Source organism: Callorhinus ursinus, unplaced genomic scaffold (genome assembly GCF_003265705.2).
Source record: "Callorhinus ursinus isolate GAN/ISIS: 27379988/994484 unplaced genomic scaffold, GSC_fseal_2.0 scaffold67, whole genome shotgun sequence".
NCBI classification, from domain to species: Eukaryota; Metazoa; Chordata; class Mammalia; order Carnivora; family Otariidae; genus Callorhinus; species Callorhinus ursinus.
In genome coordinates, this window is record NW_027397129.1 from 6,504,113 (window position 1) to 6,526,511 (window position 22,399).

General features: G+C 38.5%; 1 protein-coding gene across 5 annotated transcripts in view; it reads right to left on the bottom strand.

Annotated features, from left to right (window-relative positions):
- Positions 1-22,399, bottom strand: part of SYTL4 (synaptotagmin like 4) — a 79,843-nt gene that overhangs the window by 37,890 nt on the left and 19,554 nt on the right. Inside the window, exon 2 of one of the 5 annotated variants that reach the window (XM_073885899.1) lies at positions 17,285-17,388. The exons of the other annotated variants lie outside the window; for them this stretch is intronic. The gene's annotated coding sequence lies outside the window, so the exon portion shown is untranslated. The remainder of the gene's footprint in view (positions 1-17,284; positions 17,389-22,399) is intronic. 5 annotated transcript variants of the gene reach the window in all.

Consider the following 22,399-nt stretch of genomic DNA (forward strand, 5'->3'; position numbering starts at 1 on the left):
GAATATAAAGAAAATTACACCATATGGCACACCACAGTCAAATTTTTTAAAACCAGAGATAATGAGAATATTCTTCAAAGCTGGAGGCAGGGGGTACATGTTACACACAGAGAAACAAAGATAATGATGAAAGGAAATTTATCATTGGAAACCATGAAACGAGAAGACAGTGGAACATCTCTAAAATACCGAAAGGAAAAAAAAAACCTGTCAACCTAGAATTCCAAACCCAGTAAAATATCATCCAAAAACAGAGGTGAAATAAAGCCTTTTTCAAACATGCAAGAGTTGAAAGAATTAATTTCCAGTAGACCTGCATTATAAAAATTGTTAAAGTCTTCTGGGCAGAAGAAAAATACTCTAGATAGAAATATGGGTCTAGGGGCACCTGGGTGGCTCAGTCGGTTAAGCATCTGACTCTTGATTTTGGCTCAGGTTGTGATCTTGGGGTTGTGAGATCGAGCTCAGTGTCAGGCTCATGCACTGAGTGTGCAGCCTGCTTGAGATTCTTGATCTCCCTCTTCCTCTGCCCCTACCCCCCTCTAAAAAAAAGAAATATAGGTCTACAAAAGGGAATGAAGGGCACATGCAATGGCAAACTATGTGCGTAAAAAAATTTTTTTCTTATAGAATGAATGGGCAAAGAAGATATGGTGTGTGTGCATGCATACACACACACACACACACACACACACACACACATGCAGTGGACTATTACTCAGCCATAAAAAATGAGATCTTGCCATTTTCAATAACGTGGATGGATGTAGAAGATATTATGCTAGGTGAAATAAGTTAGAGAAAGGCACACACCATATGATTTCATTTACATGTGGAATCTATAAACAAAACAAATGAGCAAACAAACAAAAAGCAGAAACAGACCCATCAATGCATAAAATAAACTGATGGTTTCTAGAGGGGAGAGATGTGGGGGTATGGGCAAAATAGGTGAAGAGTAATGGGAGATACAGACTTCCAATTATGGAATGAATAAGTCACAGGAATAAAAGGTACAGTATAGGGAATATAGATGATGGTATTGTAATAGTATTATACGGTGACAGGTGGTAGCTATGATTATGAGCATAGCATAACATATAATCTTGTCAAATCACTATGTTGTACACCTGAAACTAATGTAAGTGTGTGTCCACTGTACTTCAATAAAAAAGTAATTGAATGTTAAAAGTAAACAATATATATAACAATATATTGTGAGGTGCAAAACATACATAGAACAAAGTTAGAAGACTTACACAACCTGATTTTAAGACTTATTATAAATCTACAATAATTGAGAGTGGTATTGGCATACAGATAGACAAACAGAGCAATAGAACAGAAGACTCCAGAAATAAAACCTTATGTTTATAGTCACTTGATTTTTGATAAAGGTACAAAAGAGTTCAGTGGAGAAATGATAGTCATTTCAACAAATGATGCTGGAAAAACAGGATATCCGTAAGCAAATTTTTCTTAAATGTGAAGATTTCTTAGGTATGACACTTAAAAACATGATCCAAAACTTGATAACTTAGACTTCGTTAAACTTAAAAACATCTGCTCTTTGAAAAATGCTGGTAAAAAAATAAAAAGACAAGCCATTTACTGGAAGAAAATATTTGCAAATAGTATATCTGATAAGGACTTGTATCCAGAATATGTAAAAACTCTCAAAATTATAATTTAAAAAAACCACACAACCCACATTTTTAAGTGGACAAAATGTGAACAAATACATCACCAAATAAAATATATGAGTAGCAAATACACTCATGAAAGTATGCTCAACATCATTAATCATTAAGGAAAATGCAAACAAAAATTACAATGAGGTACCACTACAGTTATTAGAATGGCTAAAATAAAAAATGTACTGAATGTTGACCAGAATCTGAAACAACTAGAGCTCTCATACACTGTAGTGGGAACATAAAATGGTACAGCCACATTGGAAAAGACTTTAGTAATTTCCCAAAGAGTTAAACATATATCTCCCATATGACCCAGCCTTTCTACTTTTAGGTATTTACCCAAGAAAAGCAAACACTTATGTCCATGCAAAGACTTGCATGTGAAAGCTAATAACAGCATTATTCATAATAGCCAAAAACTAGAAACAACACAAATGTCCATTAAGAGGTGAATGGATTTTTTTTTTAAAGTTGTCTATCCACACAATGGAACACTACTCAACAATAGAAAGGAATGAATTACTGCAATATGCAATTTGGATCAATCGCAAAATAATTATGCTGACTGAAAAAAAAATCAGACAAAAAAGAACACATGATTTCATTTATATAAAACTCCAGAAAATAAAAATTAATTTATAGTGGCAGAAAACAGAGCAGGAGTTGCTGGAGAAGGGTGTTACAGGACAGAGAAGAACAGGAAGTCAAGATTACAAAACGGCACAAGGAAACTTGAAGGTAATGAATGTTTACTATCTCAATTTTGGTGATGGTTTAATGGGTATATGAGATGTCAAAATTTATCAAATTCGATACTTTTTAAAATGTAGTTTATCATATGTAAATTATATGTCAATAAAGTTTGTTATTTAAAGTTTTAAAATTAAATATAACCATATCTTGTAATCAGAAGTTTTACCACCCCAGAATACCTATAAAATAGTAGGAGACTCTAAATGTATTCAAAAAGTAAAATGTTGTTTTATGTCAGAGGGGTTTTTTTTCTTCTAAGAGGTGTTTTATTATTTTTATTTATGCGCATCCCATTTTTGTATTGAAGTATAATTAACATACAGTGGTATATTAGCTTCACGCGTACAATATGATTCAACAATTCTATACATTACTCAGTGCTCATCAAGGTAAGTCTACTCTTAATCCCCTTTGTCTATTTCACTCTCCCCCCACCCACTTCCTCGCTGGGAACCACAGGTCTGTTCTTTGTATTTAAGAGTCTGTTTTTTTTTATCTTTCTTCTTTATTCATTATTCCACATGAGTGAACTTGTATGATATTTGTCTTTTTCTGACTTATTGCCTTTAGCATTATACCCTCTAGGTCCATCCATATCATTGCAAATGGCAACATCTCATCTTTTTTATGGCTGAGTAATATTCCATTATCTATCTACACACACACACACACACACACACACACACACACACACACTTCCATTTATCTATCAATGGACACTTGAGTTGCTTCCATATCTTGGCTATTGTACATAATGCTGCAGTTAACATAGGGGTGCATGTATCTTTTTCACAATTAGTGTTTTCATCTTCTTTGGGTAAATAACCAGTAGTAGAATTACTGGATCATACAGTAATTTTATTTTTAACTTCCTGAGGAACCTCCATACTGTTTTCCACAGAGGCTGCACCAATTTGCATTCCCACCAACAGCGCACAAGAGTTCTTTTTCCACATCCCCGCCAACACTTATTTTTTGGTTTTTTGGTTTTTTGTGTTTTTTTCAAAAATTTTATTTATTTATTTGAGAGAGCAAGAGAGAGAGCACAAGCGGGGGCGGGGGGCAGAAGGAGAGGGAGAAGCAGGCTCCCAGGGAGCCTTATGCAGGGCTCAATCCCAGGACACCGAGATCACAACCTGAGCCAAAGGCAGATGCTTAACCAACTGAGCCACCCAGGCACCCCTGTCTTTTTTATTTTAGCCATTCTGACAGGTGTAAGGTGATATCTCATTGTGATTTTGATTTGCATTTCCATGATGATTAGTGATACTGAGCACCTTTTCATGTGTCTGTTGACTACTTATATGTCTTCTTTGGAAAAATATCTATTCAGTTCCCCTGCCCATTTTTAATCAGATTATTTGGGAGGATTTTTTTGGTGTTGAGTTATGTAAGTTCTCTATATATTTTGGATATTAACCCTTTATCAGATATATCATTTGCAAATATCTTCTCCCATTCACTAGGCTGACTTTTTGATGGTTTCCTTCATTGTGCAAAATTATTTTTTATAAAGAATAATACACAGTAAATTTGAAATTGTTTCCATTATTATTTAATTTTGTTGCCTAAAACATGTGTTTTATCTTCTAATGCTTCCATGAAGAATTTCAGTGAGTTTTGAACCACTTGTTAAAAATATGAAAAGACAGTAGTAGAATTACTGGATGATATAGGGATTCTATTTTTAATTTTTTAGAAGATTTAATTTTTTGAGAGACAGAGAGAGAGCACAAGGAGGGGGAGGAGCAGAAGGAGAGGGAGAAGCATGCTCCCCACTGAGCAGGGAGCCCGATGTGGGTTTGATCCCGGGGCCCCGAGATCATGAACTGAGCTGAAGGCAGACGCTTAACTGACTGAGGCACCCAGGCGCCCCTATTTCAAATTTTTTAGGAAATTCCATAGTGTTTCCCACAGTGGCTGCACTGGAAAATGTATAAAATTGTTGAATCATTCATTATATTGTACACCTGAAACTAATATAACAATGTATGTTCATTATACTTGAATTAAAAAATGTGAAAAGACAGCATGCATGCTCAGAGCTGAGATGAAACAGCAACAAAATGTTTGCATAATTGTTTCCCAGAACTATGAGTATCATTATTTAGTAAGTGCATTCAACAATGGGCTTCTTTTATTTTTAGATTTATATGTTCTTTTCTTTTAAAAAAGATTTTATTTATTTATTTGATAGAGGGAGACACAGCGAGAGAGGGAACACCAGCAGAAGGAGTGGGAGAGGGAAAAGCAGGCTTCCGGCCGAGCGGGGAGCCCGACATGGGACTCGATCCCAGGACCCCGGGACCACGACCCGAGCCGAAGGCAGACGCCCATATATGTTCTGTGAGGTATCTTTTTTCAGCTCTGTCAGTCACTTGAATCAAGTATAAAAATAAATAGAACTTAGAATCAGACCTTCAAACAGCTGTATCAGAAACCAATATTTTGTTTAAATGAAGCACATTTAATATCAGTGTTCTCATCAAAATGAGAACAAAGGAAAAAAATGAGAGCAAAGGTTATTACACCATTAATATACTAAAATTAATTTTAAGGTGTTCATTTCATCTTGTACCTTTATTTCTATATTTATAGAAATGAATGTCTTATATAATATTAGTATAGTTAATATGCCATTTTTAAGTAAATATACATATATTAGGAGTGATCAAAATTTTTAGTGGTAAGGGAGAATTATCAAAAAAGTTGGGAAATGTTTTGCTTAAAGGAGGATGAAGGGGGGAAACCATTCTTACAAACTGCCATATGTTACTGTGATTCTGCTTGCATATATTTATGATGTATGTTAATTAGGAAAGAATAAATCATTCTGATGATTGTCATGCAGTTGCCCTGATGCAAGGAGGGCAGCATAATGAATAAGGATTTGTGCTGCCATAAAGCACATTCCAAAGTGAACTCTAGGGCGCATGGGTGGCTCAGATGGTTGAGCGTCTGCCTTCAGCTCAGGTCATAATCCCAGAGTCCTGGGATCAAGTCCCGCATCGGGCTCCCTGCTCCTTGGGAGCCTGCTTCTCCCTCTGCCCCTCTCTCTCTCTTCCCCTGTCTCTCATGAATAAATAAATAAATTTTTAAAAACAAAACAAAAAACAAAGTGAACTCTATTAACTAATTGTAACCAAGGCAATTACAGTATCTGAAGTGGATCAATCTTAAGCACTGTCAGAATGAATACTTATTATATGTGTGGGTTTCCAAAAAGTGAGTCAGGCATGGCCCTTAAAAGCTGGCAAAATCCATCCCCCTCTGGAAAAAAAAAAATACTATCTGAAAATCTAAAGGTAAAAGAGTAGATTTTAGAGCACAGAAAAGTGAGACCAAAACAGATTGTGATGTGGTAAGTCTGCACACTTCATTAAAAAAAAAAAAATTCCAGAAATGCAGATTTCCCTAAATCTCCTGGTTTGGATCTAGCCACCTATGCACAAAGGCACCAACTGGTAACATTTTTTGGTTGGTAACAGCTGAGTGAACATGCGACATTGCTTACAGTCAATAAAATGTTTACATTGGGATACTGTGTTGGTCATTTTATCACCTGTCCCTTTCAATTTTAGGGTGATGTCCCTCCAAGAAAATAACTCTAAATATTTTATTAAAATGTACCTGTTTTAGATATCTAAAGAGGCCATTCAAACAAACTTAAGGTAGATTCAAACTGCCAAGCTGCGAAATCCAGTTTCTCAATGTTTCCAAGTTTTCTTTGGATACAGACCCCTACTCCCATCCCCCCAAGCTCCTTCTGGCTCCTGGATTAAATAATGTAAATGTATCTGGCCCAAACATTCTTCTGTGAGACCTCCTTCTACTGTCCTGGTAGTTACCTTTGAACATCCGTGTGGTTTCAGGCCTTCAAAATCCCGCTTCATTCCCTGACCTGAAGCTCTATATTCTGCACTGTTTACAGAATACTCCCTAGTTAGGAGGGCCAACTACATGCTAAGTGCTATGCTAACTGGCTAAGGAGAAAGTCATGCATAGCCCCTGCCCAAAAGTAGTTCACAGCCTATTGAAAGAGATACTTAAATAGATAATCATAAAAGAACATGGTGATCCAAGAAATATATTCACAAGTTATAATGAGAATACCAATTTGGGACACCTACTCCAGCTTGGGGAAAGGGAACTAGAAAGAGATACCAGCCATAGCACATGAAATGGTCGTAAATAATGTGTACCAGCTGGTTAATCAAGTAGAGCCCACGGCATTTACAAAAGCATGGAGGCATAAAGCAAGATGGTATGAGCCAGCAATACAGCAATACTGGACAGTAAATTGTAAGGGAGGATGCGGAAGAGACAGGGTGGGAATCATATCATGCAAGGGGAAGAGTTTGATATACTATGCTCAGAAACATGGATAATTAGCCTTGACAACGGGAACCATTGAAGAGTTTCAGTTAAGGCAAAGACTTGCTAGAACACTCTGACAGTTATGCAGAATACAGATTTGAGAAGGCTGTAATAAAAATCCAGGGGGCAGATTATGAGAGCCCAAAGTAGAAGGCAGTGGTAGTGGAGATGGGAAGGGGCATATTGAAGACATAACACTCAGGTAAAACCTGCAGAACCTGTGAATGTTCTGTAAACAGAACAGCCTCTTCTCCTAGGAGGTTCTGATGTGCTAGATTTCTAACTAAGAGCAGTATTGCTTAGAATAGTGCCTATAAACACTGGATCTGGGGCCAGGCTGCCTGGCTTTCAGTCAGAGCTTCACTACTTTTTTAGCTGCAATACTTTGGTTGTTATTTGACCTCCCTGAGTCTCAGTTTCCCCTTTTGCAAAAGCAGTGATTAATAATAGGAGCTCCTGCCTAAGGCCGTGAGGATTCCAGTGTACATCATGAGTGAAAGGCATAGCATAGTGCCCAGTCTAGAATAAGCAGCCAATTTGGCAGCTGTTTAATTTTAATTATTATTAACCATATGCTTTGAAAAAGATATGAGCATATGGCTATTTTGACATCTTACTGTGATATTTGAGAAATCTAATCAGTAGTCTTTTCCAGATGGAAAGTCACCATACCTCTCTGCATGGAGGTAGGCTGACAACCATAAATATTAAGTAAATGTTAGTAATTGGATATGATCAGTTGAAAAGCTGTTTGTTTATACCCTGTTCCAGACGGGATTTAAAATGACTTAAAAAGATACATAAAACAAAATAGTATAATTTTTAAAATAGGACCAAAAGAAGAAAAGCAAGAGCCGTGATAAAGTAGAGGAGTCAGAATCAAAGCTCCAAACCCAAAGGGCAACTGAGGCTTCCCAATGGTCAACTGGAGTCTACACCCCCACAATCTCAGACAACATGCCCAGGCTTGCCTGCCCTGGGGTCCATTCTCAAAAATGTTACGGTAGCCAAGTTGTTAGTTATTTTCCCCTAACAATGAGAAATTTATAACTAGCTCTCGAGTTCCCAGGATTCTGATTTGGGGTTTGCACTAAGATTCTTTTGCCCCTTATGATCCTTCTCAAAACAGGTTCTATAAAAGTGGAATTTGTATACACTGAGGCATTAGCAGTTTCAGATAGCTTAAAGATATCCAACAACTGATGAAGATGAAGAAAGAGGAGGAGGAGGAGAAGAAATATAGGAGGAGAAGAAATAAAGGAGAAACTTATACTTTATAATGCTTAACTATGTACCAAGCACTTTTCTAAGCACTTCATATAGATGGAGTCATTTAGTCCTCATGATCATATTGTGAGGCAGATACTATATTATCCTGTTTTATAAAATGAGGAAAGGGAGGCACACATCCAGCAAATAACTTGCCCAAGGTCATACCTCCTATAAGTGACCATCTGATCTTTGAACCCAGGCAGCCTGGTTCCAGAGTCTGACCTCTTAACCACTATATGCTATACAGTCTCTTCTTTTTCTGATAATATTGCTAGTACATGGTAATATTTGGAAAGGGGGCATCTTACCCTCACTAACTGAAGTTTTTTAAAAGTCCTCAGCTAGTAACAGATGAACATTTGAGAAGCCCTCAGTCTGGCTTACTTTCTCAGTCCCCTGAGCTCCCCTCATCCAGGATATCCCTTCTAAAGGACAGTAAGAGCATATGGGGGAAGTAACTAAAATATAATCTCTTTTGTTAGTTCTTAGAATCACAGTTGGAGATAATTTCCCCCAAACTGAAACCACATGGTTACCTTTCAATGCCACCAAATTCTGTTCATAAATGGTTTGAAGACATTCCCACTTAAAATAATGCATACTTCTCTAAAGTAAGCCCCAAAGGGACGCTGGGTGTCTTATATATATTTCTCCTACAGAGTACTTTTTGGAATACATGGAAATGTGGTCTTATTTTCATGATTTCACACTTTTTTCTTGCTCCTCAGCAACTCCAGACATCTTAAACCTAGCACCAATCCTGGAAGGCAGATCTCCATAAACGTGGTACATAGAAGTAAGTATATATAAAAGATCATAAAAACGAGACCATGTGTCCAAATACCACCCTTGGCAACAGGAGAAATGCATATATATGTCAAATCCCATTTGGCTTTCCAGCTTGCAAGACCTACACTTAAAGCGACCTCTCACATAAGCCAGGCTCACAAGAGCCCCATGAGATTGATGGCGGGGGGGGGGGGGCGGGAATGGCCAGTTCATCCTCTTCTCTGCTAAAGTCCTTTTCCTTAACAGCCCAAAGGCTTAAAAAGATAAAAAAAATCCCCCACTAAAAAAAATATAATGTTCTAAAATCTAGGTCATTTGTATGCATAAAATATTTTTTTACATCTGGTAAGAGCTGACACACTCATTTTTCAGTAAGTCCCATGACTGTGCACAACACCATTATCTTTCCTTAGTCAACAAGCTTTTATAAACCATCACCCTTGCAGGGAAGACCCTCTTCCACCAGGGTCGCAGATCTTGGGGATTGCTAAACTGAACTCTAGCTAATCATCTAATTCTTTCTTGCAGGCCATGTCCCCTAAAAATCACCCATACAGTCCCCTTAGATGAGAAATCCTAATGGTTCGTGACTAATCCAGCCCATGTTCACACATAACTGTGATTTCATGCATTTGGTTTCTTTTTTAATTTTAGGGATGCTGTGATCTAGCTACGGTCACAGAAACCCTAAACATAATCAAATAACCTGTGGTTGAACTTAAATTTAACTGTATATGTAGCAGATAATTTTAAGATTTAAGGCCTATAAGACATAAAATAAATGCTAATTTTTTCAAATACAATATGAACATATCCATAAGTATATATACACAAAAGCGAAGGTACAAATTGGAGAATATAAAATAAAGGTAAAAATATGAACGTACTACAAGCCCTCTTTCCCTCCTAAACTGCTTAACTATAATTACTTAACACATTACATCAAATCCCTAGAACAAGATTGGTACATGCAATATCAACATCTGGTCTACAGCTAGAAGCCATGTAGATATTTTAAAAATTCTAAAGCATAAAAAAATTAAAATTGCTAAAATCTTCAAATTATGTATGTATATATTTGTTTTATCTTCAATTCTGACATAGCATATGAAAGTACCTTAAAAAGTTTTAAGAGGGGGGAGGTATAAATTTTCATAATTCAGTTAAGATAACTTACAATAAAGCAAGGCACTCAAAATGTCCAGCTGAACTTTCCTCACCCTGTATATGTAAATATTTGACTTGATCATTATTAGTTCTAAATCTAACTACACAATCAGCATATCAATGAGGATGCCCTTTTATAAAAATGAACAATCTCCCCCACTAGATAGCAAGCTGTATGAGAGAAGGGACTTTGTTTTGTTCATCTCTCTACCTTCAGTGCCCAGAGCATTGTCTGGCACATAATATGCATATAATACATATTTGTTGATTAAATGAGCTGGCATCGAAAATATCAAATATATTCAGATACACCTAAGAGCTTATCATCCAGGACTTCACTTTTGATATTATTAATTCAAATACCCTTTCTGCTTCTCCTCTCTCAGCTCCTACCTGTCTTCACTTCCTTTCCTAGGCAGTTTGAATTCTATTGTTTCAACTTCACTCTGTCAATATCCTCAATAACCCATTTTCATTGCAAATATCTGATAAAACATAACCCTACAAGAGCCCAACTGTTGTGCTTTATGCCTGCACTGGGGCTACTGAGATCTACTGTAAAAAAATCACAGTCTGCTAGGTTATTATCAATATGAATTCTTGGTCACCAAGCTCACCCCAACACTGCCTGACACTCCAACTATGCTTTCCTGTTCACCAGAATAACTATTTTAAACCTTCCCCAAGAACTGCAAATCTCCAACCCAAACCTTGCCCCACTTCAACCCCTGCTCTAAAGGATGACCTTTCCTCCTACATCACAGAAAAATATAAATGCCTTTAGACAAGTTCCTGCCACCAAATCTGTAAATCTATTTTCATCTAGATTCACTTTTTGTTCTTCCCACCTAGTAATGTACTTCCTCTTATTTAAGGGTAATCCCTCCACTTCATTCTGGATCCTCTTCTATTTGACATAAAAACTTCGCACTGTAAGGACTGTGCTCCATCAATTATCCCTTCCTTCCCATCAGCTTTTAAACATGTCTAAGTCCCTCCCAAACTTATATATATAATCCCTTCGGATGCCTGGGTGACTCAGCTGGTTAAGCGTCTGCCTTCAGCTCAGGTCATGATCTCAGGGTCCTGGGATCGAGTCCCGCATCAGGCTCTCTGCTCAGCGGGGAGTCTTCTTTCTCCCTCTCCCTCCTGCTCTCCCTGCTTGTGCTCTCTCTCTCTCTGACAAATAAATAAAATCTTAAAAAAAAATCCCTAGATCTCAACCTTTCCCCTACTACCACTCTCACTGCTCTTGAGAGCCAAATTTCTCTAAGGAGTTCTCCATATTCACTGCCTCCACCTCCTCATATCCCTAATCATTTCTCAACCTACCCAAGTCTAGCATTCCAGCCCACTCACCCCCTGAAATTGCTCTAAGGTCACCAGGAACCTCCTAAATCCAGTGGACAGTAGCCAGTCTTTATCTTCCTAGACCTCTCTGGATCTTTAGCACCACTTACCACTTTTCAGTGGAGCCATTCCATTTTGAAAAACTTATCCTACTGATATTCAAGTACATACACAAATATATATCATAAGGGTGCTTGGTGTTTGAATAAGCAAAATCGTTATACAACAATATAAACATATATCAATAAGAAACTGATTATGTTAGTTATGGTACATACATATTATGGAATACTATGCCACTGGTTTTGTTTCTTTTTTTTTTTCATTTTACATAGTTAACATATAGTGCAATATTGGTTTCTGGGGTAGAATGCAGTGATTCATCACTTACATACAACACCCAGTGCTCATCACAAGTGCCCTCCTTAACATTCATCACCCATCTAGCTCATCCCCCACCCAATTCCCTTCATCAGCCCTCAGTTTGTTCTCTATCTTAAGAGTCTCTTAAAATCTTTTTTAAAAGCCCCAATAATTTATTTTTGCTTTTGTTTCCCTTGCCTCCAGAGACATGTCTAGTTAGAAGTTGCTATGGCTGAGGTCAAAGAGGTTGCTGCACATGTTCTCCTCTAGGATTTTGATGGTTTCCTATCTCACATTTAGGTCTTTCATCCACTTAGAATTTGTTTTTGTGTATGGTATAAGAAAGTGGTCCAGTTTCATTCTTCTGCACTTTGCTGTCCAGTTTTCCCAACACCATTTGTTGAAGAGACTGTCTTTTTTCCATTGGATATTCTTTCCTGCCTTGTCAAAGATCAGTTGACCATATAGTTGTGGGTCCATTTCTGGGTTCTCTAGTCTGTTCCATTGATCTATGTGTCCGTTTTTGTGCCAGTATCATACTGTCTTGAAGACTACAGCTTTGTAATATAGGTAGAAATCTGGAATTGTGATGCCTCCAGTTTTGTTTTTCTTATTCAGAATTGCTTTGGCTATTCAGAGTCTTTTGTGGTTCCAGGCAAATTTTAGGATTGTTTGTTCTAGCTCTGTGAAAAATGCTGTTGGTATTTTGATAGGGATTGCATTAAATGTGTACATTGCTTTGGGAAGTGTAGACATTTTAACAATGTTTGCTCTTCCAATCCATAAGCATGGAATGCTCTTCCATTTCTTTGTGTCCTCTTCAATTTCTTTCATAAGTGTTCTACAGTTTTCAGAGCACAGATCTTTCACCTTTTTAGTTAGGTTTATTCCTAGATATCTTATGGTTTTTGGTGCAATTGCAAATGGGATCGATTCCTTGATTTCTTTTTCTGCTGCTTCATTATTGGTGTATAGAAATGCAACAGATTTCTGCTCATTGATTTTATATACTGCAACTTTGCTGAACTCATGTATTACTTCTAGCAAACTTTTATGGAGTCTTCCAGGGTTTCTACATAGAGTATCATGTTGTCTGCAAATAGTGAAAGTTTGATTTCTTCCTTGCCAATTTGGATGCCTTTTATTTCTTTTTGTTGTCTGATTGCTGAGGCTAAGATTTCTAGTACTACATTAAATAGTAATGGTGAGAGTGGACATCCTTGTCTTCTTCCTGACAGTAGGGGAAAGGCTCTCAATTTTTCCCCATTGAGAATATTAGCTGTGGGTCTTTTGTATATGGCCTTTATGATGTTGAGGTATGTTCCATTTAGCCCTACTTTGTTGAGGGTTTTCAAGAAAGGATGCTGGGTATTTGGTCAAATGCTTTTTCTGTATCTATTGACAGGATCATATGGTTCTTACCCTTTCTTTTATTAATGTGGTGTATCACGTTGACTGATTTGTGAATATCGAGCCACCCTCTACAGCCCAGGAATAAATCCCATGTGATCATGGTAAATAATTCTTTTAATGTACTGTTGAATTCAATTTGCTAGTATTTTATTGAGAATTTTTTTGCAACCATGTTCAACAGGGATATTGGCCTGTAATTCTCCTTTTTAGTGGGGTCTTTGTCTAGTTTTGGAATCAAGGTAATGCTGGCTTCATTGAATGAATTTGGAAGTTTTCCTTCCACTTCCATTTTTTGGAACAGTTTGAGAAAAATAGGCATTAACTCTCCTTTAAATGGCTGGTATAATTCCCCTAGGAGTCCATCCCAGGACTTTTATGTGTTGGGAGATTTTTTATTGCTGATTCAATTTCTTTGCTGGTTATGGGTCTCTTCAAATTTTTTATTTCTTCCTGTTTCAGCTTTGGCAGTTTGTTGGTTTCTGGGAATTTGTCCATTTCTTCCAGGTTGCCCAGTTTGTTGGCATATAATTTTTCATCGTTTTCTCTTATAATTGTGTTTCTCTGGTGTTGGTTGTGATCTCCCCCTTTCATTCATGGTTTTATTTATTTGGATCCTTTCTCTTTTCTTTTTGATAAGTCTGGTAGTGGTTCATCAATTTTATTAATTATTTTGAAGAACCAGCTCTTAGTTTGTTAATCCATTCTACTAGGTTTTTTTGTTTGTTTCTATATCATTTATTTCTGCTCTAATCTTTATTATTTCCATTCTTCTGCTGGCTTTAGGCTTTATTTGCTGTTCCTTTTCTAGCTCCTTTAGGTTTAAGCTTAGGTTGTGTATTGGAGACTTTTCCTGTTTCTTGAGGTAGGCCTGTATTGGTATATACTTCCCTCTTAGGACTGCCTTTGCTGTATCCCAAAATTTGGATGATCGTGTTTTCATTCATTTGCTTCCATGTATTTTTTAATTTCTTCTTTCACATCCTGGTTAACTGATTCATTCTTTAGTAGGATGTTCTTTAAATTCCATGTATTTGAGGTCTTCGCAAAGTTTTTCTTATTGTTGACTTCAAGTTTCAAAGCGCTGTGGTCTGAAAATATGCACACTATGATCTCAATCTTTTTGTTTGTGTTGAGGGCTGATTTGTGACCCAGTAAGTGATCTATTCTGAAGACTTTTCCACATACACTTGAAAAGAATGTGTATTCTGCTGCTTTAGGATGAAATGTTCTGAATATATCTGTTAAGTCCATTTGGCCCAGTGTGTCATTCAAAGTCATTGTTTCCTTGTCGATTTTCTGCATAGATGATCTATCCATTGCTGTAAGTGGGGTGTTAAAGTCCCCTACTGTTATTATATTATTATCAATGAGTTTCTTTGTTATTAGTTGATTTATATATTTGGGTACTCCCAAGTTGGGGGCATAAATATTTACAATTGTTAGATCTTCTTGATGGATAATCCCCTTAATTATGATATAATGCCCTTCTTCAACTCTTTTTACAGGCTTTGTTCTAAAATCTAGTTTGTCTGACATAAGTATGGCTACTCTGGCTTTCTTTTGACATCCATTAGAGTAACAGATGGTTCTCCATCCCCTCACTTTCAATCTGCAGGTGTCTTTAGGTCTAAAACGAGTCTCTTGGAGGCAGCATATAGATGGATCTTGTTTTTTGTCCATTTTGATACCCTATGTCTTTTGATTGGAGCATTTTGTCCATTTCCATTCAGAGTGATTATTGAAAGATATAAATTTAGTGCCTTGTATTACCCGTAAAGTTGGTGTTTCTGGTGATGTTCTCTGGTCCTTTCTAGTCTTTGCTGCTTTGCTGTTTTGTTTTTTTTTTTCTCCCCTCAAAGAGTTCCCCTTAAAATTTCTTGCAGGGCTGGTTTAGTGGTCATGAACTTCTTTAGTTTTTGTCTGTCTGGGAAACTCTATCTTTCCTTCTATTCCGAATGACAGCCTTGCTGGGTAAGAATTCTTGGCTGCCTATTTTTCCCATTCAGCACATCAAACATTTTCTGCACTCTCTTCTGGCCTGCCAAGTTTCTGCGGACGATCTGTCTTCCCTTGTAGGTTAAGGACTATTTTTCCCTTCCTGCTTTTAGGATTCCTTCCTTGTCTGTGTATTTTGTGAATTTGACTATGATATGCCTTGGCAATGGTTGGCTTTTGTTGAATTTAATGGGAGTTCTCTGTGCTTCTTGGATTTTGAGGTCTGTGTCCTTCCCCAGATTAGGGAAGTTTTCAGCTATAATTTTTTTTGAATAAACCATCTGCCCCCTTTTCTCTCTCTTCATCTTCTGGGACTCCTATGATATGAATGTTATTATGTTTTAAGAAGTTGCTGAGTTCCCTAAGTCTACTTTCTTGATCCATTACTTTTCTTTCCCTCTTCTTTTTTTATAAAGATTTTATTTATTTATTTGTGAGAGAGGTAACAAGAGAGAGCATGAACGGGGGGGAGAGGGAGAAGCAGATTCCCCACTGAGCAGGGAGCCCAACATGGGGCTCGATCCCATGACCCTGAGATCATGACCTGAGCTTAAGGCAGATGCTTAACCGACTTAGCCACCCAGGCACCCCTTTTTCCTTCTTTTCAGATTCGTTGTTTCCCATAATTTTATCTTCTCTATCACTGATGCACTCCTCTGATTGGTCCGCCCTCATTTTTATGGCCTCCACCTGGGATTGCATCTTGGGTATAGCATTTTTAATTTTGGCCTAACTAGATTTTAGTTCTTTTATTTCTGCAGCAAGGGATTCTCTAGTGTCTTCTATGCTTTATTCAAGCCCAGCTAGTATCCTTATAATCATTGTTTTAAATTCTAGTTCAGACATCTTACTTATATCTGTATTGATTCAATCCCTGGCTGTGAGTTCTACTTCCCATTCTTTCTTTTGGGGTGAATTTCTCTGTCTCATCATTTCGTCCAGAAAAGAAAAGAAGAAAAACAAAACAAAACAAAAAACAAGGAATAGGAAAACAAACACACAAAAAACAAAAAAACCTATATCCTGGGTGTGTTTTGGCCTGCTTGTTAATAAGAATCTCGATCCCAAAATAAATAAATAAATAATAATAAAATGAAAGTAAATAAAAAATAAAATTACATATGAAGTATATATAAATAAAATTTTTTAAAAATTAATAAAAATTTTAAAAAGGAAAAAAATTATAAAATAAATGAAAATAATAAAGAATAAAAGGAAACTAGATCCTGTTTTCCCTTAGAGCTAAAGCTTTGCAGTAGTCTATGATCAGTAAATTTGTTGCAAGCAAGTTGTTCGTGCTGGTCTTCTGGGGGAAGGGCTTGTTGTACTGATTCTCAGGTGGAATTGCACTAGTGGAAATGTACCTCCAGGATGCAGGGGTGGGGGACTTGCTGTAAGTACCTCCAGCCTCCACTAGGTGGCACTGTTTTGCTCCCTGAAGGCTTTCAGCGCCGACTGGTGGGATGAATATGGTGGTGCCCAGCTCTCTAGCCCTGGAGCTGAAAAGTTCTTGCCCCCCATCTTCAATGAGCCCTCAACAGAAGAGCAACCAATCACTCTTGTGTCCCTGATTTCTGTCAGAACCCTGCATTCACCCTGCCTGTGTCTGAGCTTTTTTATCTCAGGCAGGCCTGCGACTGAGTTTCAAAACTCCGAATTTTAGGGACTCCCATGGGGTGGACACACACTGTTCCTCTGGGGGAGTGTCTCACCATGCTTTTGCCATTTGCCAGCCTATTACAGGAAAGTAGTTACAGGACTTCACAGCAGTTCACAGTTTATGGCAAAACAGAACAGAAAGCCAGCACCACGGCTCAGCCAGCGTCCCTGCTCCTAAGCCTGGGAACAGTGCAGCACTTAAGCACTACCCAGTCTTCTTGCAACCCAGGGGATGCTCAGCCCACAGTGTCACACCTGGGATTCCACCCCACTTTGCCACCTGAGCGCCTTTAAGCCAGGCACATCCCCCACTGTAGGAGACGCCTAAAAGTTCAGATTTTGCGCTCTGCTGCTTATAATACTTTGCAGTAGCCTCCATAAGCAAGCTCCCTCTCCGCCACTGTATCCACAGCTACATCTCCCCCAATTCAATTCTCCGCATCTCCTACCTTCCAAAAGGTGGTCGCTTTTCTACTGGTAGACTTGCAGTTTTTGTTCTCTCAGACCTCCAATTTATTTCTTGGGTGTTCAGAATGATTTGATAATTATCTACCTGTATTTGAGGGATGAGACAGGCTTAGGGTCCCCCTAATCCTCTGTCATCTTAACTCCTCCTTCCACACATACATTTGAAAACACCAATGTTACTGCTAAAAAGAAAGAGATAGTTCTATTTTTACTGATATTGCAGGCTTGCCACAAATATTAAGTAAAAATCCATTGCAAAACATATACATTATGATTCCATTTGTATTTTTAACATATAAGTACAGACATGATGGATGGATGGATGGATGGATGGATGGGAAGAAGGAAATATTTTATACAGGCATGGAAATGTCTGGAAAGAGATACAAATTTAATATTGTTACCTCTGGGGAATGGAATGTGGAAGGAGAACAGAAGACTTATGTATTATTTTTGTTGAGCCAAGTAATAAAAATGTAGTCAGATCCCTAGTCACACCAAAGTTTCTAAAGTAGATAAGAAAGAAATTCAGAAGAAATCAAAAGGGAATGGCCAGAGACTGGGTAAAATACATTTTAGAGTTTCCAGAGCGAAGGGAGGAGAGAGAGAGAAGGGTGATTAATGGGTTCAAATATGGAAAAGAGATCTACTAAAAACAAGGAGAATTAAGTATGTTAACAGAAAATGAGCATGAACAGATAATTCTTGAAGGAAGAAGATCAATCAGATGGCCAATAGATGTAAAAAAGAAAAACTTTCACTCTTACTGGTAATGAAAATGTTTTCATGCATGCCTATCAATTCAGCAAAATTTTTAAAAGACAGTATCCACTTTTAAAAAGGGAAGAGGTAAGAGGTACTCTCATATTTTGCTGGCAAATGTAAATTGGTAAAACCTGTTAGAGAAAGCAATGCGACAATGTGATTTCTAAAAAATTAAACTTCATTGAACTTATCACAATTGTGATGAAATCACTACTTTTGTGATACATTAACACATACCTCTCCTGCTAAAGTAAGTTCCATGAAGAAAAGGCCATGGTCTTCTTCTCCACTATATCTAAAGTACTTCACCTAGAAACTGGCACATTGTAGGCCCTCAGTAAATCAACCCACACTCTCTGGTAAGTTGCAAACCATAGTTTAAGGACACTGATACTAAAGCTATTCTGATGCCTGAATTAATAGAGCTACAAACAACAAACAGTACAAGATGCCATGAAAATTTTCCATCTCTTAAGAATTACTCAAGTTCAAAGTAGTAGAATTAATCACAGATATGGGTTCCACAGGGTTCCACCATTTCAACTATTCCACCAGCACGCACTGTCCAATCTCCTGCCCTCTTATATTTCTGTCACAGCTACCCAGAAAAATCCCCAAACCAGATCATCGACACTCTTGTTTCTACACCTGGACTGATGAGTGCTGCTGGAGAGAATGGATACAGGATTCTGTGACTTGGGGTGGAGACAAATTCAAGTTATCCAAGCCTTTCTTGGCTCACTATGATGTGGCAATTTGGATGACAGGCCTCGAAAAGCTCCTCTTTTCATCCCTCTCAAATGCTATCCCAATCCCTCAGCCCTTGCTTCAGATGGGACCTTCCTCACAATCTTGCCCTTCCACAGTTCCTTTCTTCTCCAAAGCTTCCATCAATCCTGCCCCTTTCCCTCCTGTCTCAATGGAAGAGCAAACTCCCTTTCTCTAAGGCCAGTCTTTTCACCTTTTTCACTCTGGAGCCCCCACCCTTCTGCTTCCTCAGCAACTATGTATCATCAAGTTCTATGCCATCTCCATATAAATGGGCTCATCTCCTATATTTAAAACTAAAAAAAATTAACAAGATGGTCTTGTTCCTTGTGCTCAACTGTCTATAAGAAACCCCCTTTCCTTTCCATTGTAGCCAAGCCTCTTCAAAGTGTATATATCATATTCCTTATCAGGCCTTCTTCATGCTCACTCCCCAATCCTCTACAATCCCCCTTCTCTCCTGCTGCACTGATGCTGTCATTGACCTCCTAATTGCCAAATCTAATGAACATGTTTTTCAAAATGTTTTATAGTGTGTTTTATCTGATTATAAGAGGGGTACACAGCATGAACAAAGTTATGACATATGACAAGAACAAAAAACTTGCACTGTGCAACAGGCAATGAATAAATATCCCTCATAAACACAGTGCTCTTACAAACAAATTAAATATATAACCCAAAAGAAAAATGTGCAAAGGATCTTAAAGAGCAAGTCTCAGGAAAAATGCAAATAGCTAACACACGTGAAGAACTACCCAGCTTTACTAGTAATAAGAGAAACGCAAGTTAAATCAGTTAGATACTATTTTTCACCTATCAGACTGGCAAAAATTAGAAGGATTGTCCACCCTCAGCAAGGGCATGCAGAAAAGCACTCTCTGATGAGAGTGTAAACCTTCCTGGATGTCACTCTGACAAAAGCTGGGATCACATTTTTTAATGTAAGTATCCTCTGACCCAACAATTCTACTAGAAAGCTATCCTACAGAAATATTTGTGTGGGTATATCCATATCTACATCCATTGTGGGCACTCGGTAAAGATGTTTGTTGCAGCCTTGTGTTGCTTGGACTAGGGTAACAGGCGGAGATATGTGGCAGAATATATGACACAGCTGGAAGATCAGGTCAATAAGACTTGCTGATGAATTGGGATGTGGAGAGGTGAGAGAAGGGGAGGAATCAGGGAGACCCCAGGTTCTTGGCTTGAGCAACTAAATGGATGCTGGTGCCATTTTATTGAGATAGGGAAGGCTGAGGGAAAGGGCCAGAGACCTGAGAAGAATCAGGAGTCCTGTTTTGGCCATGTCACATTTGATATCTATTGGACATACATCCAAGTAGAGCTGTCAAATAGGCCATTGGATATATGAGGCTGCAGCTTAGAAGAAAGGCTTGGGTCAGACACACAAATGTGGGAATGGTGAGTGTATAGATAGATGGTATTTAAAGCCATGGGGCTGGAGGAGTGCTTCTAGGAAGATTTGGGATGGAAAAAAGTACATGGACTGAGCCCTAGGTCACTCCAATGTCCAGAGGTTGAGGAGATAAATTTAGTAGAAGAGGAGGCTGAGCAGAAGTTTTTCAATACAAACTTGAGTTTTAAAGAAGTTAACATACATCAGATGGCAGGAAATCCCATACTTACCACCATTTCAAGGGCCCAACTCCTTCCAAGCTTATCTTTTAAGGAATTCTAGGGGTTTTTTTCCTGTCTTTTTAAAATTCTATTTATTTATTTGAGAGGGAGAGAGTGAGAGAGAGCACGAGTGGGGCGAGGGTCAGAGGGAGAAGCAGACTCCCCGCTGAGCAGGGAGCCCGATGTGGGACTCGATCCCAGGACTCCAGGATCATGACCTGAGCTGAAGGCAGACACTTAACCGACTGAGCCACCCAGGCGCCCCCTTTTTTTTTCTTTCTGAATATTTCAAACCACATTGAAACACAATCATATTTTTTTCTTTTTTATTCCATAGTGGTTTCCTCACACCACGTAATTCTCCTCCTAGTATAAAACTAAACCAGTCAAGTACTAAACACAATAGCACTCAACAGTGGCTTTTCCATAAAGCTTATAATCCAATAACCCCCTGCCCAAAAAGCTAAGGAAAATGTGAGGCCAGAAGCCGAACTTGTGCCGCCTTAGATTCTTTTGGGCTCTTCATTTCCCTGTTACACAGCAACTTTCTCCAGCTTCTTACTGAGCCTGCCAAATGCCTGACAGGCCTGAAGAGCCTGACAATCCACATCCTCTCCTCTTAGTGCAAATCCCCCTTCCTACCAACAAGAAGCACGGCCTCTTTCCATTTTCACTTTAGAAGTTTCCATTCAGAGACCCGTGCCTTAAAAAGAGAGAGAGAGAGAAAGAGAGGAAGTACTTCCAACTAGGTCAAAGTTGGCATCAGAAATGCAATACAGTCTCAAAGCAAAACTCAGCAGAAGGAAAGCTGTATGGGAATTGAGCCTGGGGTAGGGTGACAGACTAGGGATACTTCCTTTCAGGTCCAGGAGAACACAAAAGAGTGCCAGTTCCTAGAGCGGTGATGTCATTCATTGATTCATTTCACAAATATTAGTTAGCCACCTATGATGTGCCAGGCTCTGTTATGGGTGCTGGGGTCTTCTACTGGTAAATAAAACAGAAATCCCTGCCCATATGTAACTTACATTACAGCGGGGCGGGGGAGGGATAGACAATAAGAAAGAAAAATGAAAAAAAATACACAATATGTTACATTAGAGTAATAAGGTAGGGAAGGGGCATATAGAATGTTCAGGGATGGGGTTGCGAGTTTAAATAGTGTGGTTAAAAAAATAAAATAAAATAAATAATAAATAAATAGTATGGTTAGGGAGGGCCTCGATGAAGTGACATTTAAGTACTAACTCCTAGCCTTCGGATTTCAAGGGCCTCAGGAAGCTGTTTTGTGGCCTTCAATTCTACTACCACCAGCCCTCAGGCCCTTAAATTAGGCCTGGTATCTCCAGCCTAGCACAAATATTTGTTAATCTCGCTCGTACCTAAGAGAAAGGGAGCTCCAAGATCCAGACCTTGCCCTTAAAAGAGGTTACAGCCTTCCAGGTGGAAAAACAACTAAGAGAGACGTCAAGGGCTTTCCTGGTAAACAAAGTGCTTTAGGACAGGATAGCTGGTAAATGTGGCTTGGGGTAAGGAATTGTGTGTTCACTAAGGTTGTCCCAAAGAAGAGGCCCTGAGAGCTCAATCTTGAGAGGTGAATAGGAGTCAATGGCAGGAGAATGGGTTTGGGAGTCCGGTTCGCTTTTCAGGAAAAATAAACAGTTGTAGCAAAGGCCCAGAGATGGGATCAGTGAGGATATTTTCTCTTCTGCTCTGTGGCGGCCAAAGATACTCCATCCAACCCACGATAAAACAAGCACACACTCACCCTCGGGCTCTCTGGGCTGGCTGCTGGGAAATCCTTATCACTTACCACACCCTCATCTCTTCCCTAGCCAGCCGGGAAGGAAGAAGTTGAGTCAGACACACATCCCTAGAATCCAGGGTTACCCTCTCTTAATTTTGGGACAATTACTACCAAG